Genomic DNA, 18,885 nt, shown 5'->3' with positions numbered 1-18,885 from the left:
ACAAAACAAACACATGGACTCAGAAGGGAACTGTCCTGAATGAAGTACAACCAAGATCATACACCATACAGACAGATGAGGGTGCTGTTCTGAGAAGAAATCATCGAGATCTTCTCATGGGACCAGCCACAGCAAGTCAAAAGACTGATACTGTTGAACAACCTGATCACACAGCAGGTCAAAAGACTGATACTGTTGAACAACCTGATCACACAGCTGAGAAATCATCATCTGAGGCAACAACTCAGATTCAAGGACAATCAATCAGAAAATCCTCAAGACACGTGAAGCCTCCTGAGAGACTCATTGAGCAAATTTAAGGACTATTGTTATAGAAGGAAGTAATGTTATCTTTTTCTTTCTTCAAGTTCTAGTGTATTTACATATTTCATGTGAACACACAAAGCAAGGTTAAAAAACCTTGATCATGATAATGATAATGTAAGTTCATTAAGTGTTCCAGTTAAAATGCAGATTAATACAAAGAAAACATGTTGTTAGTTAAAAGTAAAATACTTTTGTTTTAAGAAAGGGAGATGTAATGATATCAGCAAATAGTGATGGTATTTGCCTGTTTGATTATGATGCCTCACCAGCATAGTTGCCTGATTGATTACTTATGCCTGACCAGCAGAGGGCATGTGACAGAGACAAGCAGTTGAGTTTTAGTTTCGCTTTTAGTTGGATCACTAGCATGGTGTCTCCTGTAATGCTGTTAACAAGAGTTGAACAGACTTTAGATTAAAAGACATTCTCTTTCATAAATGTCTCGTCATTGAACCCACATACAAATCAATACACGAGCCTTAAAGACAGTGTCAATATTAATGGGGCAGTTCCAATGCGAACCCCGTGAGAGACCCAGATCTCCATTTTCTAAAGGCAATGGGGCAGACTTGTGGTAGGCTTGTAATTTAATTATGGTCGCCCGAGGCTGCGCTTTGCTTGCCAATGGCCTTCATACGTACTGAAAGATTCTGTCCCCGTGAATTACTTGGGTGGCTGGGATTGGTAGCAGTGCCCCAAGGCAGCTGTCCAGACACCCCTGCAGTGTGGGGCAGTGTGCATTGGAGGGAGATGGTAAGAAGGTGGTACCATCGCGCCAGGTGGAGCAACAGTGCAAACAAAATGTGGGCACGAAAAATTATGGTGCAGAAATAGGGGGAGGGTGCTGGATTGACAGTGAGGCTTCCTGTTTTTATTCCAGGACTCATGGAGCCGGTGTAAGGTCCGGCGGGGAGGGTGGGGATTCCTACTGTATGGTAGTGTAGACCAGTTTGACAAGACAACCAATACAGTGGCATCAATAATTTTAATCATTACAGTACAACTAGTTACACACGGTAATAAGTATAAAAGATAGACAGTACACCGCCCCCTCTCCCCGCCCCCCTCCCCGCAGGCCCCAAATCTTTTGGAGAACAGGCAACTGACATGAATCAGTCATTCATGAAAGAAAGACTTATAAAATAACACTGAGCAGCCTGCGGGTGGCGCTGTCCAGGGAGAGTATAAATACTCGGGCACGGGCCCAGCTTGCGCAGGACATTCTTAACAGGAACTAGTGAAGGACACAACTAGACCTCCATGTTGTAAAACAGTTGATTAAAGCTTTGTTTAATGCTTAGACCAAGTGCCTAGTAATTTTCTTATGTCAGCAACCATGTGTTGAAACTCTTTGCCCCTGTTCTGCCCTTCTCCCTTAAGGCAAGTCTTTATATAACCCCCAACTCCATGCGGCACCCACATGACCATGAGACCCTCAGCCAATCAGTGACCTTGTAGCCCATTTAACCCACATATGAACAAGCTTCCATTTTGTTTCTTCCTGACTCAGTTCAGCAGTTTTCCAGCAGACAACAACTTAAAACAAACTGCAAGTGGGACAGTTTAGGATTACAGCAGGGAAACAGGTTATTAGCTCAGAAGAGGGCGAGGTGAATGACTTCAGCAGCTAACAAAGGGGTTTCCCCTGCCTACCTCTAGATCAGCCATAAGGACAGTACTGAACACGACCCCTACCACTCACGGTAAAGAACTACCGGCATCCTGCAAGAACTGAAGCAGCAAAAGACATTTTCCATTCAAAAGCAAAGACATTTCTTGCCCCTTAAGACAGATAGCACTGAAACGGCAGCTCTGGAATCACTTGTGATGTAAGCCCCCAAAGTGCGGACCAAGTGATATACAAGGTCGACGTCACTGGCTTATTGAAAGAAAGACAGACCCAATAATTGAAGTCAAAACGGTTTATTCAGGCCTGGGGAGAAATTTCTTGTGTCCCTACACAAGACCCAAACTCCAATGAGCCTCTCAAAATCCACACAGTTATACACATTTTGCAAGCCATACCTCCTCAGAGATCCAATCGATTTAAAAGTTTATACATTAATCACTATCTGGGAGTTTCTTGTTCATACAGAGTAATCTATAGGATAAGTTTCGTTTTCCCTGTAAATGAGTCATGCTGGTCTGCTGATTTCTTGGAAATGAGTCATACTCTTTTGGGCCCCTACTAGGTCTCATTTCTCCAGAAACGAGTCATGCTCTGGCTGCCTCTGTAAGGTTCAGTTTCCTGGAAATTAGTCATACCAGTATTTCATTTTGTAAGTTTCATCTCTCCAAACTGGTAGAATCATTTCTGCAATTAAACATACAAGTAATTAGTACACTTCATCTTTAAACATTCTGTGGCTGCAATTGAGTCCTGTTTGTCATGCCCTGTTATGCCCAATTTTAATATCTTACTTCAACTTGGGTCAGGTTTTCCTGCGAGCAGTCTGCTCCTGAAATGCACCGGGCACCATTGGAGAAAATGTAAGGACAATTCAATGCCATTTACATTGCTGTGTCCTCTTCAGGTGCAGACACCAGATAAACCATAGAGGTAGGTCAGGTACAATGTTTTTCAGGAGCAGAATGGAAGCAAAGGATTACTGCCCAGTTCTCCTGTGAAATGCACCCATTTTTTTGCACACTGTTTCCTTGGGCTTCGTTGAAATGGATCAGGCGACCTGCAGGTGTCAATCAGGTGCCCTGATGGAGCCCGCCTGTGGAGGCCGTAAGATTTTCAGCCTGCGCCAAAGCCCAGGGCTAAGTACGAAGGGGGAGGCGATCGGCAGTGGACAAGGGCGGGCCGGGAGTATCCCACAGTTGTTTTCATGGAGCATCCTGTTTGGAACATTTGGGGCCTTGGTCCCCCCCAGCGGTCCCTTTCAGGTCCACTGGTTAGGCTGCTCAAGACCCGGAAATGCCAGTCGGAGCTTGTGATGCACAAGCTCTGACTAAGGCAAACAAATTTAGGAGTCCGGGTCTGAAATGAGCAAAGGAGCTGTAATTCAATATTGAAATTATGCCTGCGCTCATTTCAGGCAGCCACCAGGGTGACCTAAAAAAAGACCCCGACCAACTTAGCAGTGGCCCGAAGTGCCATGTAGATGAGACATGGGCCTCTGCACTGCTAAATTGGTTATCGTTGCGCCCGCTTTAGGCCCATACAATGGGTGCAACAATGTCAAATTTAGATCTCATGGTTTCTTAGTGCAGATGATCTGAAAGACATGTTTCACCCGTCTCTTGATAAGCACGTACGGTAGTAAATGAGAAAAGGCTATTCACTTGACTAAAGCTAAGTCAGCTTGACTTAAAAATAGAAATATCTCGGTGACATAAATGGGATTAGATTTCTAAGGTCAAGACTGAGATGCAATATTGGGTGGGAGTGCGTCACAGCTTATTGAGACATCTAAAGCACTGTTATTTGATCCAAAACAAAAAGTAAGACTGTTATTTCGCGACTCTCAACCATCAGCTTGATAGACAACAGTGACCAAATGAAAAATAAAATGAGATTTGAAAGATGCAGAAAGTAAATGATAATGCCCTTGAAGCCAGCTGATGTGGTTTCATAGTTACAAAGCGTGAGTGTTAAATTGCTTTATAGTTCACTCCGGATCTGTTTGTTCGGCTAATTATTTTTAGCATTCAAAGCGTAGTGTGGAAAATAGTGAGTAAAGCAATTAATTTTCAATAAGGTGGGGGAATCATTACGGCACAGAAGGAGGCCATTCGGCCCATCGTGTCTGTGCCGGCTGAAAAAGAGCTCTCCACCCTAATCCCACTTTCCAGCTCTTGGTCCGTAGCCCTGTAGGTTACGGCACTTCAAGTGCATGTCCAAGTACTTTTTAAATGCGATGAGGGTTTCTACCTCTACCACCCTTTCAGGCAGTGAGTTCCAGACCCCCACCACCCTCTGGGTGAAAAAAGATCTCCTCAAATCCCCTCTAATCCTTCTACCAATTACTTTAAATCCATGCCCCCTGGTTATTGACCTCTCTGCTAAGGGAAATTGGTCCTTCCTATCCACACTATCTAGGCCCCTCATAATTTTATACACCTCGATTAAGTCTCCCCTCAGCCTCCTCTGTTCCAAAGAAAACAACCCCAGCCTATCCAATCCTTCCTCATAGCTAAAATTCTCCAATCCAGGCAACATCCTGGTAAATCTCCTCTGTGTCCTCTCTGGTGCAATCACATCTTTCCTGTAATGTGGAGGGTTTATAAGAATTTCCATTGTAAATTCCAAACTGCTTTTCAAGAATCTTGGGTTGAAGACAACTAGAAGTAGCACATTTTAATTAATAGTTAAAAGGTCAGCATTAAGCAATGAATTCTATTTGCACCTTATAAATATAAGTTTATTTTTCTGTTTGATCCAGTGACAAAACCTTGTATATAGTAAGCAGGATAAAACAGGTATTTCAATTTTCTGTTGAGGCCTTGGAGAATTTAATTCTTGTTGAGCCTTGTTATTTCCAGCCCTTGGGAACTAGCTCAGTAATTCGTCATATCTCATCAAAATCAGGCAGAAAGGTTTATGAGAGCTCAGACTCCGGCATAATCAGGTCCACTATACATAGTGTCGTTGCCTGTGCATTAATCAAATATTCCAGTAATGTAAACTCATTACTTGTAAAACCGCAAATGTAATGCCCCTATTTGAGAAGAGAGGGAGATAGAAAGCAGGAAACTAAAGATCAGTTAGCCTAACATCTGTCGTTGGGAAAATGCTGGAGTCCTTCATTAAGGAAGCAGTAGCAGGGCATTTGGAAAATCATAATGCAGTCAAGCAGAGTCAGCATGGTTTTATGAAAGGCAAATCATGTTTAACAAATTTGCTGGAGTTCTTTGAGGATGTAACGAGTAGGGTGGATAAGGATGAACCAGTGGGTGTGGTGTATTTGGATTTCCAGAAGGCATTCGATAAGGTGCCACATAAAAGGTTACTGCATAAGATAAGAGCTCACGGAATTGGGGGTAATATTTTAGCATGGATAGAGGATTGGCTAACTAACAGAAAACAGAGAGTCGGGATAAATGGGTCCTTTTCCGGTTGACAAACGGTAACTAGTGGGGTGCCACAGGGATTGGTGCTGGGGCCTCAACTATTTACAATTTACATGAATGACTTGGATGAAGGGATCGAGTGTAATGTAGCCAAGTTTGCGGATGATACAAAGATGGGTGGGAAAGCAAGTCGTGCAAAGGACTCAAAGAACCTGCAAAGGGACATAGACAGGCTAAGTGAGTGGGCAAACATTTGGCAGATGGAGTATAATGTGGGAAAGTGCGAGGTTATATACTTTAGCAGGAAAAATAAAAAAGCAAATTATTATTTAAATGGAGAGAGATTAAAAAATGCTACAGTTCAGAGGGAGCTGGGGGTCCTTGTGCATGAAACACAAAAAGTTAGCATGCAGGTACAGCAAGTAATCAAAAAGGCAAATGGAATGTTGGCCTTTATTTCAAGGGGGTTGGAGTATAAAAGCAGGGAAGTCCTGCTACAACTATACAGGGTATTGGTGAGACCACACCTGGAGTACTGCGTACAGTTTTGGTCTCCTTATTTAAGGAACGATATACTTGCATTGGAGGCAGTTCAGAGATGATTCACTAGGTTAATTCCAGAGATGAAGGGGTTGACTTATGAGGAAAGGTTGAGCAGGCTGGGCCTATACTGATTGGAATTTAGAAGAATGAGAGGTGATCTTATTGAAACATATAAGATACTGAGGGGGCTCGACAAGGTAGATGCAGAGAGGATGTTTCCCCTCGTGGGGAAATCTAGAACTCGAGGGCATAGTTTTAGAATAAAGGGTCACCCTTTTAGAACTGAGATGAGGAGGAATTTCTTCCCTCAGAGGGTCGTAAATCTGTGGAATTCTCTGCCCCAGAGAGCCGTGGAGGCTGGGTCATTGAATACATTTAAGGTGGGGATAGACAGATTTTTGCAAGATAAGGGAGTGAAGGGTTATGGGGAATGGGCGGGGAAGTGGCTTTGAGCCCAAGATCAGCCGTGATCTTATTGAATGGCGGAGTAGGCTCGAGGGGCCTAGTGGCCTATTCCTGCTCCTATTTCTTATGTTCTTATGTTCAGCCAAGCTGACACAAGAAATTGGAAACTTCTTCCATGTTCCACCTCAATCAGCAATCCAAAGAGACTGTATTGGGCTTGGTGACTGTGTTATCTCCCTATATAGTTCCCCAAGGCATCGCATTTAAAATCCTCATCCTCTACTAGAACCCCCTCCAAGGACTCTGCCCCACCTTCCCTTCATAACATTCCTATTTAAATAGGGAAGAACTATTTCCACCGGTCAGTGAGTTGGTGACCAGAGAACCGAAATGTAAGGTCATTAACAAAAGAATGAAGGGTGAGGTTAAGGTTTGCTATTGCACGCACTTCCCAGTCAACGGGCATGCTCACCCAGCCTGGGCGTTTCCTGGTCCACTCGCTCCAGTGCTTCCAAGTGCTCCTTGACCCATCTGCTCCCAGCTCAGCTTGAGTATGTCCCAGCCTGTGTATTCTAGCCTGTCACTGTCTCACTGCCCATCTGCCTGTCCAGAGTCTCTTTATTGGCCAGCCCATTCATTCAGCTACCGAAATACTTGACGGACCCAAACTTACACAGGACACCGATTTTAGGACAGAACTGGGCCAAGCATGTGCCGTGCACTCCATGCCCAGTTTCAGCTGGCGGTCCACCCAAAGAGGAGCCCAAAGGTCCTGACATATCTTTTTCCAGGCGGGTCTGTCCTCTGGGCCACCAAACATTGAGAGCTGGCTTGCTGCCCCAGGACATTTGTTTGCTGCCCACTGCCCACTGGGGAGGTGGTAATAAGGCCTGGCACTCAAAGCGGACAGGGCCTCCTGTCGGCACCATATCAGGTTGCCAGTTGGCATGCTCCTGCAGTCAGCTGTGTGACAGTCAAAATCTAGCCCATATTTTGTTTGCAAGCGAACAATGCCACAGGAGAATAGCTAAATATCGTGCTACTTTGAGCATTACATGGTGTAATGCTGCTGTCATTGTATGAAGTGTATCCTCTGAGTGACCATAGGCAATGCCAGTGGATGTCTGCCGTTTTATATAGATATATTCAAAATAGCAAGGCTCCCGACAGCAGTCCTTGGGATACCCTGCTCAAAAATTCTTATCAGTTGAGAAGTTCAAGCTCTTTTATCTTGGGGCAGCCATTACCCACAGATCCAGAAATAATGCTTCTTGAGGGGGTTTTTCCACGGATGTTCTCCCACTCGTCCGCTGCAAGAACTGTAGAAGCCCCCGAAAAATGCGGTGAATGGTGCTTACCCCGTTTTGCTGGGATTTCCACAGCTCTTTCGCCAAAGTTACGGCATCGAGGTGATCGAGATGATCCTCCGCAGAAACTCACCCCTCACCCCTCTCCCGTTGTGTTCTCACATTTCCAGGGACTAGAATCTTGAAGGAAATGAGTGCGGTGATGTGAGAGTTTGCATCGTTCTTTGATGTGCTTCATAAATACAGAGGGGTAGATTTTGACTTTAGCCAATAATGGAAAACGGACGATATCGGCTCAGTAGCTCGTCATACATCTCTCCCGACTTTCATTTCCATTGTCAAAGGGAGTCAAGCCAACAATCCTTAACATTTCCCTTCAAGATCTGGGACCCCTAATGTTATGTCACCTCAGGCACTCACAACAAACATCCACTCCTATTATTGTTGGGATGACCATCAGGAGAGATGAATAATCCGATATCGCCCAATCTAGACAATCGCCCAATGAAAGAATGAAAGAAAGGTTGCATTTCTATAGTGCATTTCATGACCTCAGGGTGTCCCAAGTACTTTACAGCCAATAAAGTACTTTTGAAGTGTAGTCACTGCTGTAATGAAGGAAACACGGCAGCCAATTTGCACACAGCAAGCTCCCACAAACAGCAATGAGGTAATGACCAGATAATCTGTTTTAATGATGTTAGTTGGGGGATACCTATTGGCCAGTGTGGTGTATGTAACCTGTTCCACCTTAAGAGAACTACCTTAAGAGATGTACTACTTTCTCTTGGCTGCTGTATACTGTAATACCGGTGGTGACCACACCGGTATATAAACGTTGTGTAGGGATTTGCTGGGCAGTTCAGCCCTGACCTCCGAATAGTAAAGACCTGTTAAAAGTTATTCTTGTGGTCTGTGTCCAGTGATTTATAATAAGCATAACTGGGACACACAGACTTAACAGTGGCGACGAGTCCGATCTTACCCTGCGGCAGTTTTACATCCAAGGCAGCTTCGTCCTCAGAACGGGCGTCGAGAAGAGGCATCCGGCCTCATCATCCTGCTGAGCACCATCGCACGGGAGGCATCGAGAACCCGGGTTAAAAAGAAAAATTCTGACCACGAAGCCCTCCATCAGCGACAGGCAGTGATCATCCCTTCTACCACGGTGGTGGGTAAGCCGATCAGCGACACGAGCAGAAAGTCGGCCGCGTTGACTGTGGAGTGGGGGAGGGAAAACGGAGGAAAAAGGGCGGAGAACTCGACCACGGCCGGTGAAAAGGGCCGGGCTGCAATCGAGGCCGAGAGGCGCAGCGACTGGGGCAGCTTAAGGCACGAGAGCCGCGGAGAACTCAAACGCAGCCGGTGTAAAGGACCGGCTTGCATACGGGGCTGAGAGGCGCAACAGCAGGGGAAGCGTGAATGCCCACGGGAACCGCGGGGGAGTAAAAGCAGCGTCGGGGAATTGAGAACCGCTGGGGAGGCGAGAACGGCAGCAGCACGGCAATTGCCATTGCAACCAGCGGGGGAAGAAGGCAAACGCGGGAATCCGCCATTGTAGTCGGCGGGGGAAGAAGACGAGCGCGGGAAAGACCGCCAAGCGCGGGAAGCCGCCATTTTAGTAGGCGGAGGAAGAAGACAAGCGCGGGAAGCCGCCATTTTGAGAAAAAGAAAAATTTAAAAACTTGCAAGGATGCCTAAACATGGGAACATTAATACCTTTGATAGCGATATCGAAGATTGGACCACGTATGTAGAACGCATGGAAGTTTATTGTAAAGCAAATAAGGTACCAGATGATGAGAAAGCACTAACCTTATTAAGCTCAATGGGTGCGAAGACATACGGGCTATTGAAGCACCTTCTATCACCAGATAAACCGGCGGATCAGACTTTCGCGAATATTGTTACTGTCCTGAAAAATCATTTAAACCCCACGCCGCTGATGATAGCGGAACGATTTAAATTTTACAGAAGAACGCAGCTGAAAGACGAAAGCAACGCTGAATTTTTAATTGAACTTCGTAAGCTATCAAAGTACTGTCAGTTTGGAACAGGACTAGCAGATGCGCTGAGAGATAAATTTGTGTGTGGATTGTTAAAAGAAGGAACACAAAAGCGACTGCTTGAGGAGAATGATCTTACGCTTGATAAAGCTGTCACTATTGCAGCATCGCACGAAGCCGCAGCGAGAGGCACTGCGGAAATGCAGCGACGGTCACCAGAACTCAGCACCAATCAAATGGTCTTGGGTACAGTAAAATGTTATCGTTGTGGAAAGACAACGCACGATCAGAACCAGTGCTGGTTCAAAAATCAGGAATGCAGAAAATGTGGCAGGCTTGGTCACATAGCTAAAGTATGCCGGTCAGGAAAGAAGACCAGCAACAAAAAGCCACCGCAGGAAAAGTACAGAAAGGTACACAAGGTGACAGAGAACAGTTCGAACGAACAGAAGTCAAATTCAAACTCCAGCAGTAATGAACTGGGTAGTCTAAGAGTACACAATGTTGGTAATGAAGCAGACCTCCAAACGATCTGGGCCACACTTCAGATAACAGGAGTCCAAGTGAAGATGGAATTGGACACTGGATCGGCATTGACGGTCATGAATAAGCAAGATTACAAAAGGTTATTCCCACATATTCCCCTACGGGATACGGAGATTGTATTGAAAACATACACGGGGCAAAGAGTATACCCCATCGGGAAGATAGAGGTAAAGGTGGTCCACAAGGGCAAAGAAAGCCGAGGAATGGACTTATATGTGCTACCTGAGGGAGGTCCACCACTACTGGGACGGGAGTGGATTAGGAAAATAAATATGGACTGGCATTCCTTAAAAGCACTAACGGTAGATTCCGGTAAAAAAGATGTCAAACCTGAACGATTGTCCAGAATATTGGACGATGCTAAAGAGGTGTTCCAACAGGGACTGGGAACACTGAGAGGAATTACGGCAAACATCAAGGTTGAAGAACATGCAAACCCGAAATTTTTCAAAGCCAGACCGGTACCTTATGCGATACGACCTGCTGTGGAAGCTGAGCTGGAAGGGCTAGAACGTTCAGGAGTACTGTCTAAGGTAGACTGGAGTGAGTGGGCCACGCCCATTGTTCCCGTCATGAAGCGTTCATCGAGCAACAAGCCGGGGGAACCGGGAAAGTTCGCATCTGTGGAGATTTCAAGATCACTGTTAATCCGGTGCTTCACACGGTGCAGTATCCGCTTCCGCGGATTGAGGATATCTTCGCTTCGTTGTCTGGCGGGAAACACTTCACCAAGATAGACCTGGCGCAGGCGTACTTACAGATGGAAGTTGAGGAAGAGTCACGCCAGTATCTCACGATCAACACGCATAGAGGCTTGTACCGGTATAATAGACTGGTTTTTGCAGTGGCATCGGCTCCAGCAATTTGGCAGAGGGCCATGGAGCAGGTATTACAGGGAATTCCAGGCACACAATGTTACCTGGACGATATTCTGATTACAGGAGATGATGACGAGGAACACCTTGCAAATTTGGAACTGGTGCTCACCAGATTGAAAGAATATGGACTTCGAGTTAATCGCCAGAAATGTGAGTTCTTTCAGAAGCGGATCTCGTACTGTGGTCATGTCATTGACCAGGAGGGGCTTCATAAGTCTCCTGACAAGATCGAAGCTGTTGTGAAGGCTCCCGCTCCGGATAATGTATCCCAGTTGAGGTCGTTCCTAGGGTTGATTAACTATTACCATAAGTTTCTGCCAAATTTATCCACGGTGCTGCACCCGCTGAACGCTCTTTTGCAGAAGGGAGTACCATGGAAGTGGAGCGAGGACTGTAAGAGGGCCTTTCACAAAAGCAAGGCATTGATCACCTCAGAGGAAGTGTTGGCTCACTTCAACCCAACACTGCCTATTCGTTTGGCTTGTGATGCTTCTCCATATGGTATTGGGGCAGTACTCTCACACAAGTTGCCAAATGGCCTGGAGAGGCCAGTTGCGTTCGCATCCAGATCATTGACCTCCGCTGAGCGCAACTATGCTCAGATAGATAGGGAGGCTCTCAGCCTTGTGTGGGGAGTAAAGAAGTTTAATCATTGCCTGCAGGGCCAAAAGTTTACGCTTCTGACAGACCACCAGCCGTTGGTATCCATTTTTAACCCTAAGAAGGGTGTTTCGGTGATGACAGCACAGAGGCTCCAGAGATGGTCCCTTTTCCTAGGGGCACATCAATATCAGATCGAATTCAAAGGTACAAAGCAGCATGGTAATGCTGATGGGCTGTCGCGCCTGCCACTACCTACAGAGGAGGAGGCACCGACGGTTGACCCTGTTGAGTTATTTCACTCGACCATCATCGAATGTTTACCAGTCACCAATGCAAGTATTGAAAGAGAAACCAGGAACGACCCGACACTGTCCCGGGTCTACGAAGTGACAGTGAAGGGATGGCCAGCACATGGTGATCCACTGTTACCGGCATTCTCAACAAGACGAGAACAGCTGTCCGTCTGTCAAGGAACATTGATGTATGGAACAAGGGTGATTATTCCTCCTAAGTTAAGAGAGAGAGTTCTAAAGGAACTGCATGAAGATCATTTGGGGGGAGTCAAGATGAAAAGCCTTGCTAGGGCTTATGTGTGGTGGCCGGGTATCGACCAACAGATAGAGGATCTGATGAAAAGCTGCTCAGGGTGCCAAAAAGTGCAAAATGCACCTCCGATTGCACCGCTGCATCCATGGGAATGACCTTCAACCCCATGGCAACGTGTACATATTGACTTTGCTGGTCCATTCATGGACTCCATGTTTTTAATTGCGGTGGACGCACATTCTAAATGGCCAGAAGTGATTAAGGTGACTACCACTACCTCGGAAAGGACGATCGCGGTGCTAAGAACGATATTTGCAAGAAATGGATTGCCAGAACAAATATGTTCAGACAACGGACCGCAGTTCGTGTCAGAAGAATTCCAGAAATTCATGAAGAAGAATGGGGTGAAACATTATACCTCTGCCCCATATCATCCGGCTACAAACGGGTTGGCCGAGAGATTTGTACAAACGTTCAAAAAAGCAATAAAGGCCATGAGCGAAGATCAGATTCCACTACAACACAAGGTGGACAAATTCCTACTGGCATATCGAAACGCCACTCATGCAGTGACAAACCAAAGTCCTGCCATGATGTTCTATAACAGGAGGTTGCGGTCCAGGTTGGACTTGTTAAAACCAAATGTGTGGAGGGAAGTTGAAAACAAACAGTTCCAGCATATAAATAACAAGACCACTCGGAGTTTCGAAATAGGACAACCAGTGTTAGCCCGGGACTATAAAAACGAGAAATGGCAATCTGGAACAATTCGGGCCAGACAAGGACCCCTGATGTACACGGTAGATATTGGTGAAAATGTAATACGGCGTCATGCTGACCAACTGGTAGAATCGAGAACAAGGGTCGAACCCAGGGTTACGGCAGAGACAACCGTGGAAGAAGTTAGTGAACCTGAAGCATCTACCTCAGAAGTGAATGTACCTGAGGATGATGTCCAATCCATAAGAGATCAACTAGATGAGTCACCCCAGCAACGAGAATCAGAGACCCCTGAAAGGCGTTATCCAACTCGAATCAGGAGGCCTCCTCAGAGACTGAATCTTTGAACTGTTTTGCATGAAGTTGTATATATATATATCTATATGTTATTATGTTATGTTAAATGGGGATATAACTGTTAAGCTAAAAAGGGAGGATTGTGGTGTATGTAACCTGTTCCACCTTAAGAGAACTACCTTAAGAGATGTACTACTTTCTCTTGGCTGCTGTATACTGTAATACCGGTGGTGACCACACCGGTATATAAACGTTGTGTAGGGTGGTCTGTGTCCAGTGATTTATAATAAGCATAACTGGGACACACAGACTTAACAGCCAGGACACCGGGGAGAACGCCCCTGCTCTTCTTCGAAATAGTGCGCTGGGATCTTTTACGTCCACCTGAGAGAGCAGACGGGGCCTCGGTTTAACGTCTCATCCAAAGGGCAGCACCTCTGACGGTGCAGCACTCCCTCAGCACTGCACTGGAGTGTCAGCCCAGATTATGTGAAAGTCAAAATTACCCCCAGGGACTCTCCTTTAGGACTACTGGATGCTTTGTTTTCCAACACTGTCAATTTCTGCCATATTCTGGGCCATTATGGTCACTAAATCTCTGGGTCCTCATAGTTTTTTTTTAGTTTTTGCGGAGGCTGCCTTTCTTGGTGCAAAATTAATTTTTCCTAGACTGCACATTATGAGAACTGAACCTGATGAAAATGTTTGAGACCCTTTCAAATAAATAAATGCATTTTTTTTTAAAGATTGCTTCTTAATATAAATCCATACTACATTGCATAATTCTAAAGGATAATGAGGTTCTATAATTGGATGACTAACAGTAAATTAATATTTATGCAGGAAAAAAACACAAATTATTCTCTACAAGAATCAGCAAACAATACTTGAGATATGATTTACGTGGTGCATGTTCAGTGCCCCCGAAAAGGGCGAATCTAGTTCATTAAAATGAAATCCATCCATTATTAATTATCTTAACTGGTGTTTTAGTCAATTCGTGCTATCCAATTATCAGCTGGTGTATTTGACTAAAAGTTGTGTGCTGAGTATTAGATTAAACACTCGGTGGAAAGACAATGGAGGGCGTGGATAAGCAGAGAGAATCAGGGGTTTAAATACATAATTCATTGAACGTGCGAATGCATGTTGATAAAGCCATTAAAAAGGCCTGTAACGTTTTGTTTTTTTAATGGGAACACAAGAGGACAAGAGCAAAGAGGCTATGATAAATTTGTCGAAGGCAATGGTTAGGCCATAGTTAGAGAACTGTGCACAGTTTTACGCATCTCATTATAGAAAGGCCATTAAAGTCATGGAGAACATGCAGTGTAGATTCAGCAGGATGATACAAGGATAGGAAACGATAGTTATGAGGAGAGACTTCAGATACTAGTGTATTTTTCCACAGGAACAGAGGAGGCCAACAGCAGATGTAATAGAGGTTTCTTTATTTTAAAAAATGATGAAGAGTCAGGATGGAGTGAATAGGGAAAGGATAATTTTAACACCCCGAAAAAGTTAGCGCCCCGCAGCCGATTTTCCCAGGTAGCGCCCCAAGAGGGAGGAGGGGCACTACTGGAAGCGCCCCGCGTCCCTCTTGGGGCGTTGTGAGCCAAAACTGCGGCGCTATGTGCCGCGGTACTGCAGGCCTTCCTCCCCTTATTAAAGGGGAGGGGCCTGGCGCAGCGCGTCCCGGCGCCCAGCTGGGCCATCAGGGATCGGGAGTGCCAGCAAATGAGCCCGGCACTCAAGAGGAGTGCCGGACTGACGGAGTGCAGCCGACACCCTGTGGGGGGGGCTTCACGGGGGCCAGGGACAGCAACGAGAGCAGGTGCTGGCAGGCGGCCAGCAACAAAAATGGGCGCCCACCACCTCCCCTTTAACTAGCGCCACCCCGGCCGCAGGTAGGCCCCCCTGACCCTGGCGGACATAGCGTCCGGCGGTAAGTCGGTGGGGGGGGGCGCCACCCAATATTACAGCCGGGGAATAAGCGGGGAGCAGCGCACGGCGATGACGGTGCAGCGCCGCGCGGCGCTAACGGTTAGCGCCGCTGTTAACCTCCCGCTGAATTTCGCGGGAGGCGTTAGCGGCGCTGCGCCCAGGCGCTAGTTAATTTACGCCCCATTAACGCCCTCATAGGGCGCTAACGGGAGGCGCAAATAAACCAAATTTAGTCCCCTATTTCTTCTAATTGGAGGATCAGTGATGATGGGTCATCAGCTTAAAATAGTCACTAAGGGAGCAAGGAGTGAAGTTCGTGGTAATCACTTTTTGCGGAGAGCTGTTGGAGCATGGAGAGTTATTGAGGCAGAAATCATTGCATCTTTCAAGAGGGCTAAGTAGATAAATATTTGAAACAGACAAGGATACAGGTCTTTTTTTCCAGGCAGGTCGCCGGTGAAGACCACTGGAATTTCGGGCCAGGTAGATCTTAAAGGGCGGGGGGGCAACCGGGAGGTTGGGGGGGAAGAACCGGGGAAGGTCAATCTGGACAGGGGTCCATCGGGGCCTCGGGACTGGGGTCAATCGGGACCTGGGGGCACTTGGGACAATGGGACGGGTGGGGGACACGATCAAGACATTGGGTCGGGGGGGGGCAATCAGGATGTTGGATTGGGGGGCGATCGGGATATTGGGGTCGGGGGGAGATCAGGATATGGGGACGGGGGGCTATCGGGAGGGGGTGGATTGGGACAAGGGGGAGCGGTGACCGACAGTGACCCATGGTATAATTTGGAGCTGGGAGAAGCACTCCCGCTCTTCACGCCCTCCATATTCAGGTAAGTATATGTTAACAAACTTACCTGTTTGGTGGCGGTCTGCAGCGGTCCCTTTAAGGACCACTGCTAGGCCACATCTAGACCTGGTTTTCCTAACTGCAGCCGGCAAGCTGGAGATAAGGCAATAGCATTGTAGCTTCGATTCTCTGGCATCCATCCGTGGGAGCACAGCCTTGCTGGATTTGCTTTTGTACCCATGACACGCTGGCGAAAGAGAGAAAAGATGCGATCATAAGACTTGAATTAACCATACGTGATTTATTATGTTTAATTTGCATACCTAATATTTTACCCAAAGTTTTCCTGCTGGGGAAATCTTTTAACATTTAGCTTTAGAAATTTGTTAGCAGCCTGCATTAGAGATGAAGCGAAGTAATAAATCACGGCGCCAGAGGAGCAGACTAAGCTTGGCCTCTACGTTATCTTTTGTTTGGAGTAATTCTGGGAAGTGCCGATTTTATATTTTTTTCTTTTGATTTTTCTCTCACCAATTTTACTTCTTTTATTAATCCTGAAGATGTTGACTCCTCACTGGGGTACGGTGCCAGAGGCCCTGGTTGCCCTGTGGTACCTCACAAGTCGTTATTATTCATGTAGGAACCTTGATGCACGTTATTCAACCACAACAAACATTATGAAAAGAATGACTTGCATTTATGCAGCGCCTTTCGTGACCACCAGACGCCCCAAAGCGCTTTACAGCCAATGAAGTGCTTTTTGATGTGTAGTCACTGTTGTAGTGTAGGAAACGAGGCAGCCACTTTGCACACAGCAAGATCCCACAAACAGCAATGTGACTGACATGAATCTTGTCGTTCATGTGAAAATGACATGTAATAATATTGGGCGGCCTGCTGGTGGTGCTGTCCAGGGAGAGTATAAATACTCAGGCATGGGCCCGGCTTGAGCAGGACATTCTTTAACAGGAACTAGTGAAGGACACAACTAGACCTCCATGTTGAAAAACAGTTGATTAAAGTCTTGTTTAATACTCAGACCAAGTGCCTAGTAGTTTTCTTATGTCAGTAACGATGACCAGATAATCTGTTTTAGTGATGCTGATGGAGGGATAAATATTGGCCAGGACACCAAGGATAACTCCCCTGCTCTTCTTCAAAATAGTGCCATGGGATCTTTTACGTCCACCTGAGAGAGCAGACGGTGCCACGGTTTAACATCTCATCTGAAAGACAGCACGTCTGACAGTGCAGCACTCCCTCAGCACAGGGAGTGTCAGCCTAGATTTATGTGCTCAAGTCCCTGGAGTGGGACTTGAGCTCACGACTTTCTGACTCAGAGGTGAGGGTGCTACCCACTGAGCCACGGCTGACACATGGAACGGTTTGAGAGTGATCAAACTCAATCCTACCCTCACCCAGTACCCACAGACATGCACTTCCAACAGCCGTCGGCGGATAGCAGCCACTAGCAGGACCCTTTGCTGATTTTACTTACTTTCATCCAGGGACACTGAATCTAACTGCAGTGGTCCTACTGCCACTCCAGCTTAAGATCAGTGAACGCTCCACAGGTCAGGGATCGAACTTGGGATCTTTCTGGTCTGATTGGTTCAGAGATTAAATAAACACTAATACGATAGCAAAATACTGCGGATGCTGCAAATCCGAAATAACAACAAAAAACGCTGGAAAAACTCAGCAGGCCAGGCAACATCCGTGGAGAGAGAAATAGAGTCAACGTTTCAGGTTGAAGCCCTTCTACAGAACTGGAATTCTGAAGAAGGGTCCCAGACCTGAAACGTTAACTCTTTTTCTCTCTCCACGGATGTTGCCTGGCCTGCTGAGTTTTTCCAGCGTTTTCTGTTGTTATTAAATAAACACGCCGAGGCAACAAAACAGCAGTACTGATTCATTTAATTGTAAAACACAGGAAGGCGCCAGTTTTCCACCTCAGTACCTGAGACAAACATACTCCTATGTTATTCTCCGTCACTCACCATTGTGCGCCGATACTGGAGTGTGGTGTATCCTTTCAAAAGGGGAGATCAACAGTGGCTTTTTGGTACACGTATAAGGGAATATAGAATACCTCTTAATGTCTCTTCACTTCTTTTGTCTTCTCCCAGCCCTGCCTTTCGATCTACTGTATTTCATTTCCTTTCCAGTTTTGAAAAAGGGTTAGACCCGAAATGTCGACTCTATTTTCTCTCCACGGATGTTGCCTGGCCTGCTGAGTTTTTCCAGCATTTTCTGTTGTTATATAAGGGAATATAGAGTTAGATTCAGCATGAGGCTCAGCCACAAGCTTTTTGGTTTTATTTCTGATGGAGCTAGGGGGGCAGAGTAGCTCGTGAAGCATCTTGACGTGTTTTTTTATGTTAAAGGTGCTATATAAATGCAAGTTGTTGCAACATGTCAAGAGATGGGATAAACCCATTGGACTAGATGATCTCTACTCATTCTACAACTTTTAATCATTTTACCTCTGTAGTGCTGAAGTATGGTGTCTTTTTGTATTTCTTACCGTTTCCTTTACAAGAGATCTCAATGGAGATTAACCATTGTGCCAAGTACAAAACTATTTCTGTCTGAGAAACTTGGAACATTAAGCCAAAGTACTCGAAGCCTCTGACAGATTGACACTAATCCTTTGGTAGCCTGGCATGTCTGATAAGGAAAGTATTGATCCATTGCCTGGGGCGCTGGAATTAATGGGGAAAGCTGAAGTGTCAAAGCTAGGGTGAAGGAAAAACAATATTGAAAGCTTGTACGAGGTTGCATTCTATACTGCAAGGGGTCAGCGCTAGTGTGATAAGTGAAACGTTACAACTAAAATGTTTATTCTGTAACATGTTCTGAGTGACTTTGGTGGCTAAATTTCTTTATCTGGAAGAAAGAAAGACTTGCATTTATCTAGCGCCTTTCATGACCTCAGGACGTCCCAA

General features: G+C 45.9%; 1 long non-coding RNA gene across 1 annotated transcript; it reads right to left on the bottom strand.

Moving 5' to 3' along the window:
- Positions 1-2,234: 2,234 nt before the first annotated feature.
- LOC147108087 (uncharacterized) lies at positions 2,235-18,507 on the bottom strand. Its single transcript, XR_015080700.1, has 3 exons — positions 18,030-18,507; positions 16,005-16,184; positions 2,235-2,641 (listed from the first exon to the last, which is right to left on the bottom strand). It is a non-coding gene; the product is annotated as an uncharacterized LOC147108087 (long non-coding RNA).
- Between the last annotated feature and the right edge of the window lie 378 nt (positions 18,508-18,885).

The sequence above is a fragment of the Somniosus microcephalus genome, chromosome 13 (assembly GCF_052327205.1).
Source record: "Somniosus microcephalus isolate GS21.2 chromosome 13, FLI_Smic_1.0, whole genome shotgun sequence".
Lineage (NCBI taxonomy): Eukaryota > Metazoa > Chordata > Chondrichthyes > Squaliformes > Somniosidae > Somniosus > Somniosus microcephalus.
The sequence above is the reverse complement of the archived record's forward strand: the minus strand, read 5'-3'. Positions and strand labels throughout refer to the sequence as shown.